This window comes from Gossypium arboreum, chromosome 10 (genome assembly GCF_025698485.1).
Source record: "Gossypium arboreum isolate Shixiya-1 chromosome 10, ASM2569848v2, whole genome shotgun sequence".
NCBI lineage: Eukaryota > Viridiplantae > Streptophyta > Magnoliopsida > Malvales > Malvaceae > Gossypium > Gossypium arboreum.
In genome coordinates, this window is record NC_069079.1 from 71443233 (window position 1) to 71470219 (window position 26987).

The 26987-nt window shown below is 34.2% G+C and overlaps 1 long non-coding RNA gene across 1 annotated transcript; it reads right to left on the reverse strand.

Moving 5' to 3' along the window:
• Positions 1–12243: 12243 nt before the first annotated feature.
• On the reverse strand, positions 12244–14576 carry LOC128282398 (uncharacterized). The gene is made up of 3 exons (XR_008272664.1): positions 14522–14576; positions 13141–13174; positions 12244–12403 (listed from the first exon to the last, which is right to left on the reverse strand). It is a non-coding gene; the product is annotated as an uncharacterized LOC128282398 (long non-coding RNA).
• Between the last annotated feature and the right edge of the window lie 12411 nt (positions 14577–26987).

Sequence of the window (26987 nt, forward strand, 5' to 3'; positions counted from 1 at the left end):
CGATATTGAGAGTGTAGCGCCTGCTCCTGCACACGGGACAGCGCCGATTGACTCTCAATTAAATGCAAGTAATCAAAATGATGAGGCAAAATAAGCCTTCTATACTATGATGAACGACTGGTTTACCCAATATGTTCGAACTAATCCGGCTGTTGCACAACCCTCACCCCCGATTAATACAAACCCTGCTCCGGTAATATCTCCTGTAGTTGACCCGTTAAGGTTGAAAAAGCCCCCGGTTGATAGAATTGAAGTATGGGGCTCCGAGTTCAAGGCTCTTGACGGTGATGATCTTTGAGCAGTGAGTTTTGGCTTGATATACCGTTCGTGTGTTCGATGAATTATCGTGCACACACGGTGAATGTTTAAAATGTGCTATATCTACATTACGTGATTACGCCTACTATTGGTGGAATACTTTAGTTTCGTCGTTAGAGAACGGGTTACTTGGGAATTCTTTCAAACCGAAGTTTCATAAGAAATATATCATCAAAGATTCATCGATCGAAGCGGAAAGAATTTCTTGAGCTTAGCGAGGTTCTATGTCGATTCATCGATTATGAACGAAAGTTTGTCAGACTTAGTAGATACGCTTGAGAATATGTTTCGTCCGAGGCTATCATGTGTAAACGCTTCGAGGACGGGTTGAACGAAGATATAAAATTGTATGTTGGCATTCTTGAAATTAGAGAATTTGTAGTGCTTGTCGAACGAGCTTGCAAAGCCGAAGAGCTCAGTAAGGAGAAAAGAAAAGCTGAAGTGGAAGCAAGAGAGTTTCGTAAGAGATCTTCGGGAAAGCCCTTTCAACAATCATCGAAGAAATTTAGAAATGAACCAGCCGATCTAAAGACACTCGGGCTTTTCCAGACGAGATCGTGATCGACCCCCGTGAGTCGTGAGTCACTTGGTTGCAGTGTTGGAAATGATCGTCGGGACGGAGACAGAGTGCCGATTGTGGTAAATGGCATTCGGGAGTTGTAGATTCCATGATCGCTCTGTTATAAGTGCGGATCAGTGACCACTTTATCAAGGATTGCCCGAGACTGTCTGAACAAAATGTAAATCAGAGTGGGAAACCAGGTGCTACTACTGCTCGAGGTAGACCATCTAGAAATACGGGGAATACTAGTGGCGGTCAGAGGGGGTCTAAAGATGTTACCACCAAATCTGAGGCTCGTGCTCTTGCTAGAGCTTATGCTATACGTGCACGCGAGGATGCTTTTTCGCCTGATGTTATTACCGGTATTTTCACTCTCTTTGATACTGATGTGATTGCTTTGATTGACCCTGGATCTACTCATTCTTATGTATGTGAGACTTTAGCATCCAGTGAGAGTTTACCTGTTGAGTCTACTGAGTTCGTTATTAGAGTGTCGAATCCCTTAGGTCGTTATGTGCTTGTCGACAAGGTGTGTAAGAAATGCCCCTTAATAATCCGAGGCTCCTGTTTTCCGGCCGACTTGATGCTTTTACCATATGATGAATTTGATGTTATTCTCGGTTTGGATTGGTTGACCGTACATGATGCAGTTGTGAATTGCAAAAGTAAGACTATTGACTTGAGGTGTGCAAATAATGAGATAATCCGAGTTGAGTCTACTGTTTTGAATGGATTGCCAACAATAATATCCTCGATGTTAGCTCAAAAATATGTGAAAAAGGGGTGTGAAGCGTATCTTGCATACGCACTTGATAATAAAAAGCAGAAAAGAAACTTGAATCGATATCGATGGTTTGTGAATATTCGGATGTTTTTCGAAGAATTACCGGGTTACCACATTCGGGAGGTAGAGTTTGGCATCGAACTTGTACAGGACTACACCGATTTTGATAGCTCAGATCGTATGGCACCAACGAATTAAAGGAATTGAAAGCTCAGTTGCAAGAGTTGATGGATAGAGGTTTCGCTCGACCGAGTTTCTCACCTTGGGGTGCACCAGTATTGCTTGTAAAAAAGAAGGACAGAACCATGAGGTTATGCATCGACTATCATCAGCTGAATAAAGTGACAATAAAGAATAAATATCCGTTACCGCGTATTGATGATTTGTTTGATCAACTAAAGGGAGCCTCAGTGTTTTCAAAGATAGATTTGAGATCGGGTTATTATCAGTTGCGAATTCGAAATTCAGATATACCCAAAACTGCTTTTAGAACGAGATACGGTCACTATGAGTTCTTAGTGATGCATTTGGACTCACTAATGCCCCTGCAGTATTTATGGATTTGATGAATCGGATCTTCAGACAGTATTTGGATCGGTTTGTAGTTGTGTTTATTGATGACATTTTGGTCTATTTGAGAGATGAAACCGAACATGCTGAGCACCTGAGATTAGTGTTGCAGATTTTACGGGATAAGCAGTTATATGCTAAGTTCAGTAAATGTGAGTTCTGGTTGAGAGAAGTTAGCTTTTTGGGTCATGTGGTATCTACATCGGGTATTCGAGTTGATCCGAGCAAAATTTCAGCCATACTTAACTGGAAGCCTCCAAGAAATATTACAGAGGTCCGGAGCTTTTTGGGACTTGCCAGTTATTACAGATGGTTTGTAAAGGGTTTCTCAATGATATCCACACCAATGACGAAACTACTTCAGAAAGATGTTAAGTTTGAATGGACATAAAAATGTCAGAAAAGTTTCGATCAACTAAAAACTTATTTGACTGAAGCTCCAGTACTAGTGCAGCCCGAATCAGGCAAAGAGTTTGTCATTTACAGTGATGCATCCTTACTTGGGTTGGGTTGTGTATTGATGCAAGAAGGTCGAGTTGTAGCTTATGCGTCGAGGCAATTGAAGTCACATGAGAAAAATTCTCTTTGAAAATATGGCGACATTACTTATTTGGTGAGAAGTGCCATGTATTTTCGGATCACAAAAGTCTTAAATATTTGATGACTCAAAGAGATTTAAATCTGCGACAAAGATGTTGGCTTGAGTTGTTAAAAGATTATGAGCTTGCCATTGACTATCACCCGGGAAAGGCTAATGTGGTTGCGGATGCTTTAAGTCGTAAATCATTGTTTGCTTTACGAGCGATGAATGTACATTTGTCTGTTCTATCTGATAATGTGTTAGTAGCAGAAATAAAGGCCAAACCATTGTTGATTCATCAAATTCATGAAGCTCAGAAAGTCGATGATGAATTGGTTGCAAAACGGGCTGAATGTGTTTCGAATAGGGAATCAGAGTTTCAAATTGATGATGATGATTGTTTGAGGTTCAGAAGTCATTTGTGTGTTCCAAGAAATTCAGAACTTATTTCGATGATTCTGAACGAAGCTCATTATAGCCGAATGTCAATTCACCCGGAGTACGAAAATGTACAACGATCCGAGACGTCGCTTTTGGTGGCATGGTATGAAACGAGACATTTCGATTTTGTTTCAAGTGTTTAATATGTCAACAAGTGAAAGCGGAACATCAAGTGCCTCTGAGTTTACTTGACCGATCATGATACCGAATGGAAATGGGATCGAGTCACGATGGATTTTGTATTTGGGTTGCCATTGTCGGCAAATAAGAAAGATGCGATTTGGGTTGTTGTTGATAGACCGACTAAGTCGACTCATTTTATTCCGCACGCACGGATTATTCCTTTGGATAAACTAGCTGAATTGTATGTTTCTCATTGTAAGATTACACGGGTACCTATTTCTATTGTGTCGGATAGAGATCCGAGATTCACCTCGCGATTTTGGAAGAAATTGCAAGAAGCTTTGGGTACCAAGTTGCATTTTAGCACCGCTTTTCATCCCCAGACTGATGTTCAATCCGAGCGGATAATTTAGATACTCGAGGATATGTTGAGATGTTGCATCCTTGAGTTTATTGGTTCATGGGAGCGGTATTTACCTTTGATTGAATTCGCTTACAACAATAGTTTTCAATCAAGCATTAAGATGGCACCTTACGAGGCTTTGTACGGTCGTAAATGCCGTACACCATTGTTTTGGACCGAGCTTAGTGAAAGTAAAATTTTCGGGGTTGATTTGATTAAAGATGCTGAGCAGAAAGTAAAAGTAATCCGTGAAAGTCTGAAAGCAGCTTCAGATCGTCAGAAGTCGTATGTGGATTCAAAACGAAAAGACATTGAATATCAGGTCGGTAACAAAGTGTTTCTTAAAGTTTCACCTTGGAAAAAGGTGCTCAGATTTGGCCGTAAAGGCAAATTGAGTCCGAGATTCATCGGGCCGTATGAGATATTCGAATGAATTGGGCCAGTCGCATACAGACTGATTCTACCCCCTGAACTTGAAAAGATTCACAACGTTTTTCATGTCTCGATGCTTCGACGATATAGATCCGATCCATCGCACATAATTAATCCATCAGAGGTTGAAATTCAATCTGATTTGAGTTATGAAGAAGAACCGATTCGTATCCTAGCTCGCGAGGTGAAAGAGTTGCGAAACAAAAGGGTTCCGTTAGTAAAGGTGTTATGGTTCAAACACGGGATCGAAGAAGCTACTTGGGAAATCGAGAACTCTATGAAAGAACGATACCCAAATCTATTTACCGGTAAGATTTTCGGGGACGAAAATTTCTTAAGTGGGGGAGAGTTGTAACAGCCCTAATTTAACCCTAGTTGGGAAGTGGTTTCGGGACCACAAAACCGAGTCATAAAAATAATTAACCGTCATATTCTATGTTTATTTTATGTGAATATGAATGTGTGAAAGTTTCATGCATTAATTTTGTCATCAGTATGTGAAATTTTGAAGAAGGGACTTAGGTGAGACTTTTGTGAAATAGGATAGGTAATTATAAAAGGATCTAATTGTGCATGAGGTTAAAAAAATGTACTTGCATGTCAATTAGTCAAAATTTTTGTTAGTGGCCGGCCATGTTATGGATTTATGTATAAAATAATTATTTTTGCTAATAATTAATATTAGAAAAATGAAATAATGAATAAAGATTAATAAAATATTGGGTGAGTGGGAGGAGAAACCAAAGTTGGTTCATCCTCACTCCACCATTGCCGTAACTTGAGATTAGAAAGAAGAAAAAAAATTTCTTTGTTTGATTTCGGCTTGGAGAATATTTAGAAAGAGGTAAGTACTTTGAAATTCTTGAAAATTTATGTATAATTTTGGTGATTTGTTCAAATTCTATTCATTCCATGAGTTAAATTTTTGGTTGTTTGGAGGTTTGATATTCGGCCAAGTAGTTTGAAACTCTCGGTAAATATTTTTCTTTCTTTCTTTATGTCATTAAAAGGGATGGTATATTAGGATATGAAGAGTGATAAATTGTTGTTAACTTGAAGGTTGAGATTAATGTACGTTTAGAGGGAGGTGCCGAATGTTTTAAAAAAAATGTGTAATTGAGGTTATAACATTCGGTTAAGTAATATGGGTGCTAGCAAATTTAGTATATTGTATAGTTATTAATTGTCTTGTATTAGATGCTTTTTGAAGGGTAATAAATGGCTAATAAGATGTTGTTAGGAAATTTTAGTTAGCTATGTTGAAGCATTCGGTATTTCCTATAATAATAGGTATAAGATTAGAAATTATAGTAAGTAAGTTGTAATCCTATAGGAGCAAGATAGAATCGGTTATTTAAGTAATGGAGTGAATCGGTCATTGTGTGGCATAGATAAAACCAATATGAAATGGTTACATTGATCATGGAATGAAAATCTTTTTATAGAAGTTAAATTTGTTTGATTAGGGCCGAATGGGGTTTATAAAGTAATGACATGTTAAATATTTATTTATGTGAATCCGAGGTTGTGCATAAGACTAGTAATCATTCAATTGTGATAGTCACACATAGGCATAGATAAACGAATGCCTTGTGTATGTACCTTGAGTCGTAGAGGCGTTTGGATACATATAGTTAAACTTGTGTATATAAAGCATGGTAAGTTATGTAAATTTTGGTTTGTGTATGCGAAATAGATGTCGGTGTAATAGGCATAAAATAATAACAACAATCGTAGCCTATTCTATAATAACAACAATCGTAGCCTATTTCGAAGTTATATGATTGTTTCTTGTGACTACTAAACTAAGAAGTAAAGCTGAGTAAATAATTTAAATAAATCTATTTGTTTTAATTAAGCTCAAGAGCAAAAGGGGTTTAAATCAGAAAAGGGAAAGGAGAAAGCAGTCGAGTAGATAATCCACAACGGTTCAAGCATCCGAGGTAAGTTTTAAGTGGTCACCTTTAAAATATATAAATGATAATGTCTTAGTATGAATACATTAGTTGAATCGTAATCTTTGGTCCCACTTGTAGTAAATTATGTGATAAATGATTTATATGTATGCCATATATGTAACACCCCGAACCCGAGACCATCGCCGGTGTCGGACACGAGGGGTTAACAGGCCAAGTCCACATATTTTGCCCACCAATTTGACATTTCCAGTCAGGCTGGAAAACTGCGTCACCGTCGCCTTAAAAATCATATCTCGAGTTTCAAAACTCAGAAACTGGTTTTGTAAATTTTCCCTGAATTTAGACTCATATATCCATCCATGGACTTATTTATAGAATTTTTGGTCGGGCCAATTGGTACAGTTTATTAGTTAAAGTCACCCATATTACAGGGATCGACTGCTCTGACCTTCGCACATTACAACTTGAATATCTCTCTGTAAAGGGCTTTAATACTGGTGCCGTTTGTTTCTAATGAAACTAGACTCAATATGGAATCTGTACATATAAGGTACGACTCATAATTCTTTCTGGATAATTTATAGTAAATTTTTAAAGTTGCAACAGGGGACCCAGAAACCGTTCTGGCCCTGTCTCACAATAGCTGTAATATCTCTTAACAAGTAACTCCTATGACCGTTTCGTTTCTTCCATATGAAAATAGACTCATCAAGGTTCATTCACATAGCTTATTCACTATTTAATACCATTCCTATAAATTTTGGTGATTTTTCACATTCACGTCACTGCAGCTGGCAGCATCTGTTTTTAAGGTAGGTCTTACCTAGTTTGTAGTCTCCATGAACCAACTAGTCTTGCCATACATAGGTTCACATATGATCATTTTAACCATACCAATGGCTGATCATGTGACCAACATTCCCATTTCCAATCCATAATCACATCATGACACCATATATATATATATATACAAACCGCAAATAGTCTAAGTTCAGTACTTCACTTTTACGAGCCATTTTCGCATGGCCGTACACATATACATCACAACATATTTAAACCAGCAAGGGTAGTCCTATACATGCCATTTCAAAGTTCAACCAAAAATTTATACCAAAATGGAGGCTTTGATAGAGTGGATGACTTCGACTTTAATGATCCCGAATCCGATTGCTATCGAGCACAATCTATAAAACAGAGAGCCAAAGCAACGGGGTAAGCATTTTTATGCTTAGTAAGTCTCAAGGAATAAAATCAGCTTTAATTAAAACAATACATTCACATGGCCAAATGCATCATTTCATTAATACACATTCACACAATCATTCTTACTTCACACTTCATCATCATATACTTTCACAAGGTATCAACCAATTCAATAGCTGAAATTCGTTAGTCGATCGAGCGAATGTTGCTCAAACATGTCGACTTTCCAATGCACGTATAAATATACCTTATTCTTTGGGCTTTTCGAGCGTACCAATTGAATTCATTACAGCAACCAACACTCACCTCCAGCCCAAGCTTCTTGAATACAACCGGATATAACCACGCACGAATGCCTTGGTCTTAGCCCGGATAGAACAACTCGCAGAATGCCTTGGTCTTAGCCGGATGTAGCCGCTAGCACAATTGCCTTGGTCTTAACCGGATATAATTTCCAGCAATAACGTCTTGGGACTTAGCCGGATATCATTCAATTGCTCATGCACACATACATCAATAATCATTAGACATTCATATTTCATTTTCGTTACTAAGGCTCAAACACAAATATAATCACTAGCATAATCGCCTTGGGACTTAGCCCGGTGTCATTCAAATACTCATACACACATAAATCAATAATCAATACACATCCATATTTCATTTCACATAATTCAAGTAGGGTCACTTCTTGAGGACTTACCTCGGATGTTGTCGAACGGCTTTTACGGCTATTCGATCACTTTTTCCTTCCCTTGTCCAATTGTGGCCTCTAAGCTCTTGAGCTAATTCAAACAAATTTAATTTATTAATACCTCATTATGCTAGCTTATGGCGAATATGACAAGGAGTTTAAATGGTCATATGGCCACCCTTTAGCTTGAGTACACAATGGTCATGCACATTTTATACTACATCAAGCAATTCAATACAATCCATTCAAGCATCAAGGAAAAGCTAAGGCCATCAATCGGCTACTTAAGGCCGAACATACATGTCCAATTTGAGGCCAATTATACACTTAACACCACACAAAAACAGCATGCATTTTACTAGTTAATGCTTTACATATTGTGGCTCCATACTTATAATACATCATCAAGCACTCATATGGCCGATTATACTTAGTCATACTTGCACCAAATCAACAATAAATTCCAAGATTTCCACATCATAGGTATTCTAGGCCGAATGTACTTGCAATTTCACAAACATTCTTCAACATTTTCTTCTTTAAACAAACATATTCATCACTTACTTCATAACCAAAACATCATGTGCAAACATATATATACATATATGTGCATGGTCAATTTCAAGGTGTCCATAGCCATCCAAAACACAAATTTTAACTAACATGCAAGAAGCATGAACCATGCTCATGAATGCATCATGGCGAATACATCACAATCATGCCCTTTCAACTTCAATCATGGTTAAACAAAAAGAAAACTCAAAGTCTTACTCAAGATGGCTACAAAGAAATTTCAAGAGTAGACAATCCATCATTGCATGCATCATCATCAAGCTTCACACTTAGCATGCAATGGCTTTATCACAATATCAACTTTGACCAAATACCACTTCCATGGCATAACAAGGATTTGAACCATGGCTAACATGAACATCAAGTTGGCAACTAAAACATGCACGAATCTCATGACACAACCTCATACATACCTTAATCTTGGTGCAAGTTTAGCCAAATCTCCTTCTAGATCTCTTCTAAACAAATAAAATGAAGCAAAAATCTCTTCTTCCCCTTAGTTTTGGCTCAAAGAAAGGATGAACAAATTTTTTCTTTCTTCCTTTACAACTCACGGCAATGGGGAGATACCACACTCACACACACATTTTTTTCATTCTTTTCTTACCCATGCTTATTTGTTTATTATTTCTCCTAATGCCCAACAAAACATGTTTCATGACATGTTTAGCCCATATTCTTGGTCATGGCCGCCACCACCTATAAAAGGGAATTTGACATGCAAGTCCATTGTTTTGCATGCATGCTTTAATTAGTCATCACACATTTCCCTATCGTACTTTCAAAGTTCACTACTAAGTCCTTTCTAGTGAAATTCACCTTTATAACACTAAATCAATCATCAAAAAATGTCATACATGAGCATACACATATTATAGGCATCAAAATAAATTTTAAATTATTTTTATGCCTCGGTTTTGTGGTCCCGAAACCACATTCCGACTAGGGTCAATTTTGGGCTGTCACAATATAGATGAGTGATCACTATAAGTTAAGATTAAATGGTGATATGGTTATATATATATATGTATATATTATTATCTGTGTGGGATTTTTTTGAACTGAAATGGAAATGGTCATATTCATATGGAGCTTGTATCTGAATGTAGTAAATGACTGCTAATGTAGTAAGTTGAATGGGATGTGTGAGTATATAATTAAATAGGCAAAATTTATGTGGTATTATATCCGGGTTAAATCCCGTAGGCTTAATGCTGGTATTATATCCGGACTTATAGTCCGCAGGCCTAGTGCTGGTAATAGATATCCAGGTTAAATCCATGAGCTTTGTGCTAGAAATTGGAAACGGTTTTAAAAAAACCTAGCAGTGCTTAATGCCGGTGATTTGAGTAAGGTTGTGATTTCGAATGTTCGGAGGAAACCACCATTGAAATTGTTCAATGCATTAAGTTGTTCAGGTATGTATTATATACCTTTATATGTTAGATTGATCAGAATTGAATCATGAATGTCAAATGAAAAGTATATGTAAAAATCTCATATGTGTATTCGATTATGGTGAAAGGTTACATGAGATGCTTTTCGAATTCTTATGATCTTATTTTTAATTTCAATAATCGATCTATAAGTAAATTAATGGTTTGCATTGCTTAAAACTTACTAAGCATAGTAATGCTTACTCCATTACCTTAATTCTCTATTTTGTAGATTTTGTTCGTCAGCTACGGTCTTGGAAGTGTCAAAGTCGAAGTCATCCACACTATCTAAGCCCCTTTTTGGTACTCTTTCAGTCGAACTTTGATAATGGCATGTATAGGACTGACCTTTGTTGTTAATTAAGTATCTTTTGGTAGTGTATATTCGTATAGCCATGCGAAAATGGCTTGTATATTTTGAGTATGGCGTTATAATCATTTTGTATATATGGTCTTATGATATGATTATTGAGTGGTATGGAATTGTTTGGTAATGATTAGCCATTCCAATGGCTAATAATGATCATATTTGATGCTATGTATGTCAAATTGCTAGCTAATCCATGGAAAACATGAAATAGGTAAAATTTACCACGAAATATTTTTCAGACAGTAGTAGTGAAGTGAGTCTGAAAAATCACTAAAAATAGCAGAAATGGAATTAAATAATGAATAAATTATGAAATCAAAGCTTGATGAGTCTATTTTCATATGGAAGAAGCAAAACAGGTATATGAGTTATATTTTATGAGATGTTTAAATTTTTGTAAAATAGGGCCAGAATGATTTCTGGATCCCCTGTTATAACTTTGGAAATTCACCATAAATTTTACAAAGATAATTATAAGTCATGATTTATATGTACAGATTCATTATTGAGTCTAGTTTTATTAGAGACAAATGGCATAGTCATTGAAGCTCTGTACAGGGAGTTATTTGATTCGTAATACACAGAGGTCAGAGTAGTCAAAACCCGAAACAGGGGAGACTTTAACTAATAAACTGTATTAATTGGCCCGACCAAAAATTCTAGAAAAAAAATTGTAGATAGATATATGAGTCTAGTTTCAGGAAACATTTACGGAATCGAATTTCGAGTTTTGGAACTCGAGATATGATTTTTAAAGTGACTGTGATACAGTTAGCCAGCTTGTCTGAAAATTTTAAAATGAATTGTATGAGTTGTGTAAGTAATGAATTAAGTCCGTTAACACCTCGTGTTCGACTCCGGAAACGGTCTCGGGTATGGGGCATTACAATCTCATTCTTAGACTTGGGAAAAAAATTCAGACATAAATATGCCATTAAATCTTTCAAACAATAGCCCATACAAACTGAACAACCAAGTCAGTCTTAATTATTACTTGATAAAGTATTAGAAAATCTTTCCTTTCAGTTGTCAAAATGATTTAACATGTAATCATGCAAAATTCACTTATCATACTAATCAAAGTTCATTTCAATTACATTAGATCAAGGTAGTATAAATGTTCCTAATCAAAGGCATTAACTTGATTAACTTTTTTGGGAAAAGAAATCCATCATTCAAGCTGATACTAGCAATTTCTCCACTTATCACTACAGGAGAACAGACTTTTAACGGCATTTTTTGGCCTTTAGCGGCACTTTTAAGCACCACTAGAACTATTAGCGGCGTTTTCACAAGCGCTGCGGCGTTTTCACAAGCGCTGCGGCATTTATTTAAAAAAACGCCGCTAAAGACCATGACTTTTAGCGGCGCTTTTTTCACAAACGCCGCTAAAGAGCATGACCTTTAGCGACGCTTTTCCCACAAACGCCACTAAAAATCTTGACATTTAGCGGCACTTTTCTCACAAATGTCGCTAAAAATCATAACCTTTAAAATATTATTTTATTTTAATTAAATAATATTTATTTATATGTTAAAATTATATTATGTTTAATTTTGAAATTTGAACTTTAAACTATATACTTTTAAGGATAAATAAAAATATTAATTAAATTAAATTTTCCATTAAAATTTTAACTTCAAAACTAAATATAAAAAATAATGAATTTAAATTTAATACATAAACTTTGATTCAATTTGTAATTTAATACATAAAAAAAACATACACACACAGACACACAAAGTATTACAATTACTAAAACAAAATTCGTCCTGGTGAGAATATAATGCCAAATCATCATCACCTCTCATTAATCAAAGGAAAAAGATCAGAAAAGAAGAAGAAACAATATACAACAGAGGGTTGGTTCAAGCTTAGATGCAGCCAAAGTATTACAATGCCAGCATATATAACTTAGTGAAGTACTTTGATCTTGATCTTGGTTAAGACTTGTTCCAGCAATAAAGAAAATTGTTAAACGGAATCTCGGTCACCTGATTGAGCAAAACAAGGAAATTAGCTATACCATTTCTTGTAATGAAAGTGAAATCAGTAAAAAGTAAACCCATAATAAAAAAGCGATGCTAGGCTAATCGTAAATGCTAATGTCGTCAGTAAATAAGTGATGAGCATAAGTCCAGTTTCATGTTGATGGACTTGTAAAGGCCTCAAAAATAAAATAAGTAGTATATATGAAAAAGACAAAAAGGGTCAAATGAAGGTTAAAGGAGATGTCATGACGAACCTCACATGTTTAATGTCTATCTCCTTTCTCAATTTCATGCGACTCATAACATGTTTCACTTTTTTTATTAAGCTAACAAATATCACAGGTTTTTAGTTATCATAATCTTAATTTCTATGTCCAATAGCATTGGTAAAGTAATTATTTTTTATTCAAACAAATTTGGTATTATCTTTAGTCACTTTGAAATGTCTAATCGTTGAAGATGAGCACAAAATGCCATAGTTGCTGAAAAACAAGCTCATGCCAAAGTTTGAACTCTATACCTCTAGCATATAGGGGATCTTGAACCCAAAGTATTGAAAATGCCGATCAAAAGGAAGAGGAGATAAACTTGACGATGAAACTCTAATGGAAAGAAGTTAAACTTTTGGAAGAAAAAAGAAAAAGATATTTAAGGGACTCATGTCAAGAACTCATGTCAAAATCAAACTGGTAATGGATAAACTCGGGACTCATCAAGATAAAAAATAAAAAAGAACCTACCTCGTGCTATTGCATCCTCTTTCCTTCTCAACTCCTGCAAAATATAAAGTTAACATTCAGTTACTACAAGGACAAATTAATCTAAGAGCAAAATGAATAGCAAAATCACCTTACATACAACACAGTTACATATTGTATCTGAACATATAAGAACAAATTACTTGTTCATGCTTATTCAGTTCAGCCCCTTTTGCTTTAAGTTCCTTCTCTCTTGCTTTTAGATCATATATATTTTAATCATATATAAGACAAAAACGTCAAAAAGAAGTCTATGATTTTAATCATTTTGTGACCAAAGAATGGATGTTGGGTAGAAAATATATAAGAAAATGCATTGAGAATCGGACAAATGTACTTCAAAGTTAACATATAAAATTAACATCGAAAAAAATTAACTTTTATGAATGATATAACAGCATAAAAAATATCTTCTATCATATAAAAAACCTCAATTATTGATGGTTTTTTTACTTATTAGTTTTAATTAATCATGAGGTCTCAAAACAACCTGAATTGTTACTAACGCTAGAAACAAGATAGTGGATGTACCTTGTGAAAAAAAGCATATTATTTCTCTTGTAATTTATATGAAAATTTAAACCATTTAAACACGAAATTAAAAGTACAAACACAATTCTTGCTCAGAGGTCCCCCGGCTAAACAATCAACAGGTTTCTAATTTCAACTTAACATTTGCCCTTCCTCTTTTGGTTTAAAACTCAAAGTTTTTATGATTTTTTTAATATTTTTCTTGTCAAATTTACTGTTAATATTATATTTGAAGTTTGTATCTATCTCTTTCAATAATATTACCTTCAAAATTTAAACATACATTCTCTTTTTAAAATGTAATATAGGTTATCACTTCACTCAATATTTTTTCATCTATCAATTCAAGTTTTTATGACATAGGCAGAATCAAACTAGAAATCTTCTCATAAAATTAGCTACCTATAATTGTTTCAAAGCTATAGCTTAGAGTAAGTCAGTTTCCATATGACTAAATAGTAGACAGTAACCAATCATAGTTAAAAAAGAAAAAAATATATAAGGGAAAAATACTAGATAACCAGATGAGAAGATTTATATCTACACAAACCTCCTTAATAACAAGAAAAACATAAATAAGCAATGAATCCTTCACCAGACACCAAATTCTCAGAGTATACTAATAATAACACACTTAAATACAAATAGAACTTTATGGAAAAGGTTAGAAAAATAGCCATCAATCATTCAAAACTAAGTTATTACAAAAAAAGGCATCTATATAAGCCATCTAGGACGGCTATCAAACCACTGAAACATGAAGAGAAAATGTTCAAGATCAGGAAACAAAAAGCAATAGTATTAATTAGAGCACGAATGCTATATTTCTTACCTTCATTCATGCTAGTTTGATCACCAATCAACTTTAGGAGGAACGGCAACAAGTCCGCCAACTTTCCGCCACTCGTAGACTACAATAGCTGCTACACCATACTGATTCTTGTGTAAAGTTTTCTATTAGGATCATCCAAAGTTGATAAAAGTAGTCCTCGGATAAGCGCCGACAATATAATCATGATTGATTTAATATGGAGGTGGATGGGTATATTAAACACAAGATGTTTACAACTTGTTGATTACTAGCTACATTTAGAGGTGGAAAACCCATTCATATGTTTCATCTCAAAATTTAAAGTGAAAATTAAGATAGAGAAAGAAAGCCAAAAGATATGTGTATGTTTGTGTCTAGAGCAGCTCAATAGAAGGTAATAACAAGAAGAAAACATTTTTTAACACTTATTGGTAACCATGTATATACATATATTAAACTCATAACCATACAACGATAAGAAAAGAAAAATTTGACTTCCTAGTTTCTCACAATAACTTCTCTTATATATTTCAATCTTTTAAATATCTTTGTGATCTGGACAGTCAAATTATAAAATGGTTGCTGCAGAAAAAATCACAAATCAAACACCGATGCAAGACATGAACTCAAATAGCTTATAAGTAACATGAAATAATCTGCATCATGTGACTAATCATTGGCAGCAAGACGTGTTAGCACCAAACAAGTGGCCCTATATAATAAATGGACCATGTCACCATAGTATTTAGATTTCAGAAACCGGGAATTTGGGATCCCTTCATTGTTCAGATTAGGTTGGACAATCACTTGTGAGTATGGTGAAAAAGCCAAAAATATAACTTATTTGGGTTTCAACATTCTCAGACCAGAAAGATCTTAGAAAGGTTGCCATAGGCATGTTTTTCTATCATCCTTAACATACAAATAACAGAGAAAGCATTGATCCGGATGAAGATCCGTCAACAAAAAAACTCGATTTCAAGGACAAACATAGTCGAAAACCGAAACTCGTAAACAAGTCTACCAAATAGCTCGAACAATGATCAAATTCAAGGTTTTGAGAACTGATTTTGAGGGAAAAAGAACAACAGGCGACATATAGGACACAGCAAAACATTCAACAATTCTAAAACAAGTTATTGGTGTTCCATTTTAGGGCTTAAAAAACTCATCAAAAATTTTAAAAAAAAAACAAAAAGGGTTTTCCCTTTACCTGATGCATGAGAAAGGTCTTCAAGAAGAAGAGGCAAATATCATTATTTGTATAGAAAAATCCCACAATTTCAACAGATAAAACTCCAGATAAAGTTGACCTTTATAGACTTTGCTTCAATGGAGATGAAAATGATGGGATTGACCTTGTATTCAACTAATTAAATACCAATCCTAAAGCAAATATACCTATTCCAAACACTTTAGATTATGCAGTTAGGTATGATTAAATAATCAACGAAGCACAAGGAAAAACACCCAAGAAAGAAGTAAAAAACAAAACCAAAATTGTAAGAAAAAAAGAATAAACAAACATACAAAGAATACCCAGATAAGGATATATATAATATAATAAATGGGTAACTTCAAGGGGCTACAAGAATCTGAACAGATCAATATTCCATTATGACCCAAGTTGTAATAATAAGAGAAGAAAGAAAAAGACCAAATATTAAAAAGCAAATTCAATTTTCTGGTGAGAAACTCACCCTTAAACTGAAACTGAAAGGGTGTTCTTTTTCCTTAAATTGTTTATTGTGACTTTGTGTGTTTTTCTTCTATCTCATAAAATGAAAAACAGGTTTTATTTATTTTATTTTGTTTGTTTTGTTAGAGTCTGCATGTTTATACGATAAGAAAATATCTTTTAAATATCTTCTCACAATAACTTCTCTTATATATTTCAATCTTTTAAATATCTTTGTGATTTGTGATTTGTGATTTTTTCTGCAGCAACGATAAGAGAATGACTTGAATGAAACCAGATCCTTAACCCAGAAAAGAAAGCATACCTTTTCAATTGACAGAGTTTTAAACAAGGAAGACCTTGCAACAGAAGGAGCTGAATACCTTTCTTCTGCTTACAACAAAGATAGAAATAAACTAAGAAAATTTTCGATTGATCTGCAGATCGAGAAATTTTGGTTTCAAGATTTTGTAGAGAAGTTGATATATAGCAAAAATAGAGTACTTAACAGTATCCTACATCTATCAGTGTGTCCAAATTTTTAAATATGAATGATTTCGAGTTAGTCTCTAAGTTTTTTGGAATTAAAAAAGGAAAAAAGTATAATTTGTTAGTATAAACATGTAGAAGTTTGCTTTCAGAAAACATTTGACAAAAAAAAAGGGATGCAATTACCATGGACGAATATCACTTCCATTTGCTCACAATATGTTCTCTCACATAGCCAAACCAGCAATTAATACATATCATACACTCAGCATTAATTCAAGAAATGCACTACAAGCAAGAAGAGAAGCCTTAAGTTCTCAACTTCAATAAACCAGTAACTTATGCTTTACCTGCTACTTCTGTCATCAATACAAATTTGTAAAGTTAAGGGTAGATAAAACCTATAGAACATCATAAGAAACTGTTAAACACAACAATGCCAAGAGACAAAAGAAATAACACAACAGTAGCGGTGAGGAAGCGCGAATTTGGCCGACCTCTTACTTTTGGCTGCTGAAGATAAACATGAACACCTTCGTTGCCCGCTTGCCGTTTCAATTCGGTTGCCTCTTTTAAGAGAATAGCTGCTATTCTATTTTCAATTTCCAAATCCATTTAAGCTGCAATAGCATATTAAAACCCGGATGAATTTAACAGATTTCTCATTGAAAACACAAATTTGAACAGATAAACGCAAAAAAACTATCAAAACCCATTAAAAATCTATGATCAAATATGAAAACTAGGCTCTTTTGATTTCTCCAAAAAAACCCAAAGATTTTAGCATGGAAGACTAACAGCCCCAACACCAAATATAAAAAACATAAAATTTTAATTATCCAGGCCATAGCTCAATACATTTATCCTAATCGACAAGCATCGGCACAAGAAAAAAATCCTTTTTTCACTAACCTCAAAACCCAATTAAAAACCAACAATTCACATCGAAATAAACCCCAAATATGAAATTAAAACCCCTTTTTTTTGCCTCACAAACAACTTGAACAATAAGATTTCTAAGCAAAATAAACATCAAGAATAATAAAATCAGTAAACTTACCCAATCAATTAAACGGCTAATGCGAAATCCAAAATCCAAAATCCCGTTTGTTTACAGAGAGGAAAAAAAAGTAATTTCTATGTAATCAAATAGAGAAAGAAAAGAAACAACTACCTGAAAATTATATCAACCAAAGTAAATTAAAGAGAAGGAGAAGATTTTTTTTTATTTTAAAAAAGAGGATTAGGAAAACGGGGAAAAAACACTTGCTGTTTAATAACTTTTTGAGTGACTATTTTCTTCATGCCAGCAATTTTGGGGGCCTTTTTTTAATTTTCCCATGGCTACAGATTGAAACTTATTACAACAAAAACCCACAAAATAAAAACAGGGGAAGATAAAGGCCCAGATGGAAATCTGAAAATTTAGAACAAAGTGAAGTGGAATAATGCAATGGGTCAATGAAAAAGAAAGAGCATTACAGTTTCAGATCAGTGGAGCACAAGAATGCAAGAAGAATTCGAGATTTTTAAAAGAGAACTATTTACCTGGGAAAATTGGAAAGTAGCAAAAGCGGCAGAGAGAAACACCTAAAGGGTTTTGAGGATACCGATTTTGGGGGGGGGGAAATTAGGGGTTTTTGGGAAATTTGGGGATAAAACGACGCCATTTTTTTATTGCATATTTTTTACGGCGTTTTTCATAAAAAAGCCACTAATCTCTATTTTATATTTATTTTTATTTTTGTATTTCATTTTATTTGTTATCAATGTTTTTATTTATTTATCAATGTTTTTAAATCTAATATTTAAATATATCAAACGGTTTAGATTAAATATTTTTAAAATAAAAGCATTAATTGGTTGTATAAAATTTCATCATTTAACAAATATCAAGTAAAGCTTAAATCCTAAACCATTTAATATATATAAACTTTATCTATTATCTCTTAAATAATTTAAACTATAATCATAATTTTAAGATATTAAAATTAAAATTATCTCTTTTACAATTATATAAGAAATTATTTAATATATAAATTAAAAAATACTAATTAATCTAAATTCTTAATCCCTAAACTCTAAACCTTAAAATCCTAAAATATAAACCATTAACCATTAACCCTGAACCCATAACCCCTAACCCTTAAACCTTAAACCCCAACCCTTAAACTATAATCCATAAACCTTAAAATAGTAACTCATAAACCTTAAACCCTTAACCATATATCCTAAATCGTAAACCCTAAACTATAATGATTAATTGATTCAATATTTTTAAATTAATATTATCTGTTTTACAATTATATAAGAAAATATTTATTATATAAATTAAAAACACTAATTAACTAAACCCTAAACTCCTAATCCTTAACCCCTAAACCATAAACCCTAAATCCTAAAACATAAACTCTTAATCCTAGACCCCTAACCCTTAACCCTTAACCCATAACCCCTAAACCTTAAACCCTAACTCTTAAACCATAATCCCTAAACCCATAATCCATAAAACTTAAAATAGTTACTCATAAACCTTAAACCCTTAACCATATGCCCTAAACCGTAAACCCTAAACTATAATGATAATTAATTCAATATTTTAAAATTAATACTATCTCTTTTACAATTATATAAAAAAATATTTAACATATGATGTACATCAACATCCATGTGCTGTTTTTGGGGGGTTAAGGTTTTATGGGTTATAGTTTAGTGTTTAGGGTTTTTTAGGGTTTAGGGGTTTAGTGTTTTAGGGGTTATATAGATTAGAGTATGATTTTTTTGAGGTTTAGGGTTTTAGGGGTTATATGACTTTTAGCGGCATTTTACAGAAAGTGCCGCTAATGCTCTGGTTTTTAATGGCGTTTTACAGAAAGTGCCGCTAATGCTCTGGTTTTTAATGGCGTTTTACCGAAAGCGCTGCTAATGCTCTAGTTTTTAGCGGTGTTTTATCGAAAGCGCCGCTATTGCTCTATTTTTAGCGGTGTTTTTTTTGCTAAAACACAGCTATTTATCTGTTTTTAGCAGTGTTTTACCAAAAGCGCAGCTATTGCTCTGTGTTTTACAATTTTTGTGGCATTTTTTGATAAAACGCCGCTAAAGCCCTATTTTCCTATAGTGTATGCCTTTACTGATGTCAAATACTTCACGAAGATTTAGAGAAATCCAGATACTAGAATTACCACATTACTATGATCAAAGCAGAAGCATAGTCATACTTGACATGATTATCACAACAAAAGAACACATTGTAGATATGAGCCGAGATTGATAAATTCTGGATATAGATAACAAGAAAACTAGGATCTCCAAGATAGGGAAATCCAAGATAAGGAAATCCAAGATACAATATTATAATGAAAGGCCCAGAACAAAGCTTATAAGAAAATATGGAAGATTTCGATAATTTTTGAAAAGAAAAAAGTCTAGAAGAATACATCATTCAAGCCCATTGGAACTAAATGCAACAAGGAAAATGTACCTTCCCATATATATATATCAAATAGAGCATCCATTAGAAGGAACAGAATCATAACATCAGGTACATTATCTCATAAAATCCCAACAGACGGAACGTAGTAGAATGCTAGAGGGAAAATAGAGCAATACAAATTATATACCAGTCAGACTATCAATACTTTCGTCTTATTCCAAGATTAGAAAACATTTTCACACGATAACAATTTATCTGAAAATAGATAGCCCCAGTAATACTTTCGAGAATAAATAAACTCATAGAGTACCTCAAGAGAGACAGTCATAATCTGTTTACTATAATTACCACATTCTGATATCTTACATGTCAAGATTTATTCCTCCAACTATTTCTGTTATTGCAAATCCCACATTATGATTTTCATTGAATAAGATTGGTTCTGAAGAAATTCCAGTTAATACGCTTCTCGACATCACACTTTACTAGCTCTGTCTTACTTATCAATCCAATTAATCTCTGATCATAGTTATAATCATTCTACAACTGAACTCTTTGGTCTCATACTTGTGAGCTTATTCAACACTGATCTTATAAAATCCTTTACAAAACACCACTCTGGTAAGTGGGTGGGGTCGTAAGGTCCCTAACCCCTCTCTCATACACATATACATATAACACTATTTCATCATCATAGTAACATTTTCACAAGCATATCATCCACTTCAGACAAACTATTATTCACATTCGTATGACACAAACTTTTCAGTTATCTTATTTAAACCAGTGCATTTATGCATGCATTCTATGGATTCTGAATAACTTTACTTATCCCATTCATTCAATCAAACAAGTCATGCACATAACACCTTATGAGGGCCAAACAAACATGGATAAGTATTCCACAATCAAAACTTTTATCTGGCACTTCATCATATACATATCATTACATTCATATGAATCAATCTACCAATTTAACGTAAATAAGTTCATTACATTATAATCCTTTGACTCATTTAAAGATATCATTAAAATTCATCAACATTCAACATCCAATCGGGAAAATGACATTTTTATCCATAACATGATATTATCAACCTTTATTCATACCTTTATGAATTTCTTTTTATCACATTCACTTAATCAAACAAGTCAAGTGCACAACATCATATGAATATCAAACAAGCATGAGTATTCCTCGTAACATAAACTTTTATCTTACATGTTATCACATACATATCATGAACTTTTATTCATACTTTTCTGAGTTTAGGCTCATCATAACTGTACTTTACCTGAATACGGCTTCACATTTAACATGGTCGGTGTAGCTCAGTTGGAGAGTACCACTGTCGAAACAAGATGGTTCTTTTGGGAGTCGGGAGAGTACCACTGGTGGCATGTACAGCTAGACTCTCATTCATGCTAGGTTAGTTCGAGAACCAATTAAACCATAGCTCTATACCATTAAATGTAACACCCCTTACTCGTATCCGAAGCCGAGACAAGGTTCGAGGCTTTACCAGACTTAAATATTCACAAACATGCAAAACCGGGCCATAAAATTTCATCCAAATTAAAACTTTTCAAACACATGTAATTTGTCCCTTATACAGGCCTTCGAGGCCTAAATCATACATCGAGATGGTTCGTGACTAAACCGAGGACTTTAGAAAGCTCTGGGAAAAATTAGAAAAATTTTCATGAAACAAGGTCACACACCCGTATGGACACAGGGACATGCTCGTGTGTCTTCAACATGCCGGTGTCCTTAGGCCGTGTAACTCTCTGTTTATGACATCAGCAAAACAAATTGATCCACACGGCCAAGCCACATGCCTGAGTGCTAGGCTGTGTCCCCCACACAGCTGAGACACATGGCCATGTCTCTACCTGTGTAGCCAACACTTAGGCTATTTTCCAAGCCTTATGTTGTCCTTAATTCTTTCCCATAATTACACACATTATAGACACACATTATAACATCAATTTAATGGTTAATCATCCTTTGTAAAATTCCGTTAAAGCATTTACATGTTGTCATACATGTGTTTATTACCTATATTCATGTTACACCAAGTTAGACATTTCAATTCACATTCTACAATTTTCCATATTCAATCATTATCAACTTACTACCATGCCACACATTCATTCCATAGCCACGACCACCTCAAATGGATTCATCAAGTACATGTGTTATACTAATCATTCATAACAACCAATTACAAACACATCACAAACATTAATACATAGCAAGAATAATTAGGCTTACAAGCCATAACCATTTAAGCCATATCTCATGGCTATATACAATAAATCAATATAAGTCGATACATTTGGCTAATCATAACAATATCTAACATAAAAACTAGTCCTTATACATGCCACTCACTTGAAAGTATTTAATAAACATATGACAATACTCCGAAGTTGTTGGCTTGATAGTGTGCTGCTACCTCCGATGGTCTCAACGTCGAGCTGACCTGAGAACACTAGAGAAATGGAGAGGAGGGAGTAAGCTTAAAGCTTAGTAAGTCCATATGAAAATAATAAGCAAATTATCAACATGGTTCCATGAAAATGTAATCATAATTACACTTTTGCTGATTTTCTGGTCATACTGTGATACGATCCGCCTCGGAAGAGTCGAGTCGTATTAGTGTGCCCGATCGTCAACAAGAAGTTACGTTAGGTTTGATTAAAAAGGTCAGATGAAGGAAAGAAGGGTATTGGTTTTGGGTTCGGATTAGAATAGGTAAGAAGAGTTTGAAAATTCGGGTTTGGAGTCCGAATAGGTATGGATGAAGGAATTGGTTCAATTAGGTAAATGGAGAAATGGGGTTGAACAAAAAATGCAAACAAGAACCAATACCGATTTGGTATCGACCCGTTGTTTATAAGCTCTTTTAGTTCAATTTGGAATTGGTAAAGGAAAGACCTCGACCCACTATCTAACAAGATAGGAACCTCGGTATGTTTGAACGCCACACTACGAGTAGTGATAAGTTCGGTTTCGACAAAGAGCAACGGCTGACACACTAGAACGCTAGGAAGCCAATCGAATCTTTGAACGAAATTTGAGAAAAGTTTTTGCCTAACAAATTTGGCAGCATAACATTAACAAAAGTCCAAAAAGTTCTTTACAAAGTAACACAAGCCACAATTTATAGTGAAGGCAAGGGATAGCCGAATAGGCTCTTGAGGTAGCTAAATGGTTTCGAAAATTCCAGAATTTTGATGAAGCTTCCTTGAAGTTTCTTGTGCATGGAGAACGAGAAGGGCAGCTTCTAGATGCGTTGATTCAATAGAAAAATTGAATGAATTGTTTGGGAGCTGAAATGCCATCAATAGGTTCGACCAAATGCTTGAATTTGGAATTAATATCCGCTTGATTCAGCCGAATGTTCATGTGATTAAGGAGCTGTCTAGAGCACTTCAATAGTCTTAGAATGTGAATAAACCGATTTGAACAGCCACACATGTGTGAACAAACAAAACCGAACAGCCCTTGGTGTGAAAGGAATAATCGGGTGGGTGTGAACAGCCTTAATTTGTCTTGGGCAGCCAAACGATCTTCTTGAAGAGTTGTAAGGTTTGGCTGAATGGTCACTTAGGGAACACCAAAGATCAGCACACCAATTTTAAATCATCCATGCACCTACGCCGTCCAAGGGGTAATGTACTTACAACATTTAATTCAGCAAATTAAATCCCTTTTAGACACATTAAATTCGGCAACATAAATAAATCTTGCACCATAAATTAGGCTGGACATAATTAATCTTTGTAATAGTTAAGACATATTTAATTGGTCCTAATTAATTAAGTACTTAATTTAGAACATAATTAAAACATGTCCACATTATGACAAATTAATTATTAAAGCAAATAACTAATAAAACTAACACAACTTAAATGATTTATTCCAAGATAATAAACGCAATAATGAAATGAGTGAAACGAGCTCGTTGAGCTAAGTTAAGTTGAAGTTGAGCTAATTTGAGCTTGAAGGAGTATGCATGGTTTGCTTGGCTTCTTGGTCCAAGAGCTTTCAAGAAGTCCAGCAACGGTTTCACCCCAAACTCTATCAACTAAGGTTGTTGTTGCGTCTTTGAATCTCTTTGCTCGAGCTCGGGTGATCGGTCCTACGGGCAATTCGGGAGGATCTTCATTGGCAGCCGACAACTCGGGAGGTGTGGTTGTATCATACTGTTTTCTCAAGTCATAGTTACTAATTTATTTATATCTAGAGCTACAAAAATCAAAATTAATATCAGTTACTTTTCTCTAAAACTAGACTCATATATCTTATTACCATAAAATTTTCATAGTTTTTGTCTGGCCAATAAGTACAGTTTATTCATTAAAGTCACCCATATTTTGTTGTCTGACAATTCTGATCTCTCTTCACTCAAAATCATTTATCTCATGGTACAGGACTCCAAATTGAGAACCGCTAATTAAAAAAAAAACTAGACTCATTAAGGATTTTAAGCATTCAAATTATGACCCATAATTATTTTTTACAATTTTCAATGATTTTCCCAAATCAGAATGGGGATTCCAAAATCATTCTGACCCTATCTCATAAAAATCCAATTATCGCAGAATATGAAATGTTTTTTCCTTCACTGTTTCTTTTATTAAAAAAGAGACTCATCAAGCTTTAATTTCATATCTTATTCAACCTCCAATTCAATTTCTATCATTTTTGGTGATTTTTTAAAGTTACACAACTGCTGCTGTCCAAAATTGTTTTATTACAAAATTTAACTTTTACATAATTTCACTTACTCCATTCTATCTTACCAAAAGATTCGCTCAACTATCGAGCACATTGCTCACAACTTTTCACATAGATATACTTGCACTTATTCATCACATAGTCATGTACATATGTATTTTTGCTTAGTAAATTTCCCGTTGAACTCATCGGAATAATAACAAATACCTGGTGGCCTGTGCATATACCACCCTTGTAACCGAAGCTCTCTGGTACGCATAGTAGCCTGCACTTAATACTACACATGCGACCTATCAACCTGGTACACCCTACACTTAGTACTACACACGTGACTTAACCATCTGATACATGTAGTAGCCTCCACTTTGTACTACACACGTGATCAAAGTTAACGTGTACGCATAGTAGCCTGCATTTAGTACTACACATGCGACCTATCAATCTGGTGCACGTAGTAGCCTGCACTTAGTACTACACATGTGACTTAACCATTTGATACAAATAGTAGCCTACACTTAGTACTACATATGTGATCGAAGTTAACGGGTACGCATAGTAGCTTGCATTTAGTACTACACATGCGACCTATCAATCTGGTACACATAGTACCCGGCACTTAGTACTACACATGTGACTCACAACGGATCATTTGTATCTCTTCTATTCTGAAGGTTTAATCAGAAAATTCTTCACTTTTCAACATTTTACTAACTCATTCTTAGTCAATTCTGATTCATAGTTTACATCAATTGATCATTCTATAGGCAGCCCACATCTCATATAATAACAAAAGATAATAACATAAAAAGAATCAAAATATTCTTTACATACAAACTTACTCGTTTCAAAGAAACATCATATTCCATCAAACTTTCAAACCTTTATCGGGTGTACTCGAATTGTGGCTTCATTCACATAGCAATATCTCATAATCACATGGCATTGCAACATTTTCATCATAATAGCAAAACATCAAGAACATGTTATATCATCAAAATAATCACATAATATCAAATTATTCACATATATATACTTACAACTCGTGTAATATCGAAGCATTAGCATTCAAATACAATATTGCATTATTAAAATCACATGAACTTACCTCGGGTTCGAGTACGACTATATATTCTAATGTAGTCCATAATCTCATTCATTTCCAATCTATGCCTGAATCTCATTTTCCTTAATCTATAATACCATATTTAGCTTACTAATTAGTCACATTATTCATATGGGTCCAATAATCATACTTTTACAAATTTGTATTTTGACCCCTAAATTTTCACATATTTGCACTTTGGCCCCTACGCTCGTAAAATTATTTTTATTCAATTTCCCTGCATTTTAAGCCTAGCCAAATCATTTTCATAACTGTAGCAGCCCCTAATTTCCACTAAATCACACTTTTATGACAAATTTTGTAACTTTTACAAAACAGTCCTTTTTGACAATTTCACCGAAAATCACTTAGTAAAAGTCGTTTATTACACACCGAGCATTCATATTCTACCATTAGACATCAAAAAACATGCATGTCTTCCGTGGGTGAATTTTTAAACACAAACCCTAGCTCAAAATATGGGTAGAAATGAGTAGATCTTGTTATAAGGATTTCAAAAACGTAAAAATCATTAAAAACGGGGCTAGAACTGACTTACAATCGAGCTTGGAAGCTTGAAAAACCCTAGCTATACTTCTCCATGCAGGTTTTAGCCATGGGGTAAAGGATGGACAAAAATTGGCTTTTAATTTTGATTTTAATTCATTTTAATTACTAGATTACCAAAATGCCCCTAACTTAAAAATATTCTATTTAACCCATTTCATGTCCATTTTTGTCCAACAAATTATCCATTGGTCTAATTACCATTTAAGGGCCTCCAATTTAAAATTTCATAACAATTAGACACATCTAACATATAGAACTCAACTTTTACACTTTTTGCAATTTAGTTCTTTTGACCAAATTAAGTGCCAAATGTCAAAATGTTCGAACGAAATTTTCACAAAATCATCCCATGAAATTGTAGACCATAAAAATATAGTAAAAAAAAATTATTGTATCAGATTTATGGTCCCGAAACCACTATTCTGACTAGGGCCTAATTCGGGATGTTACACATAAGAATCTACAATC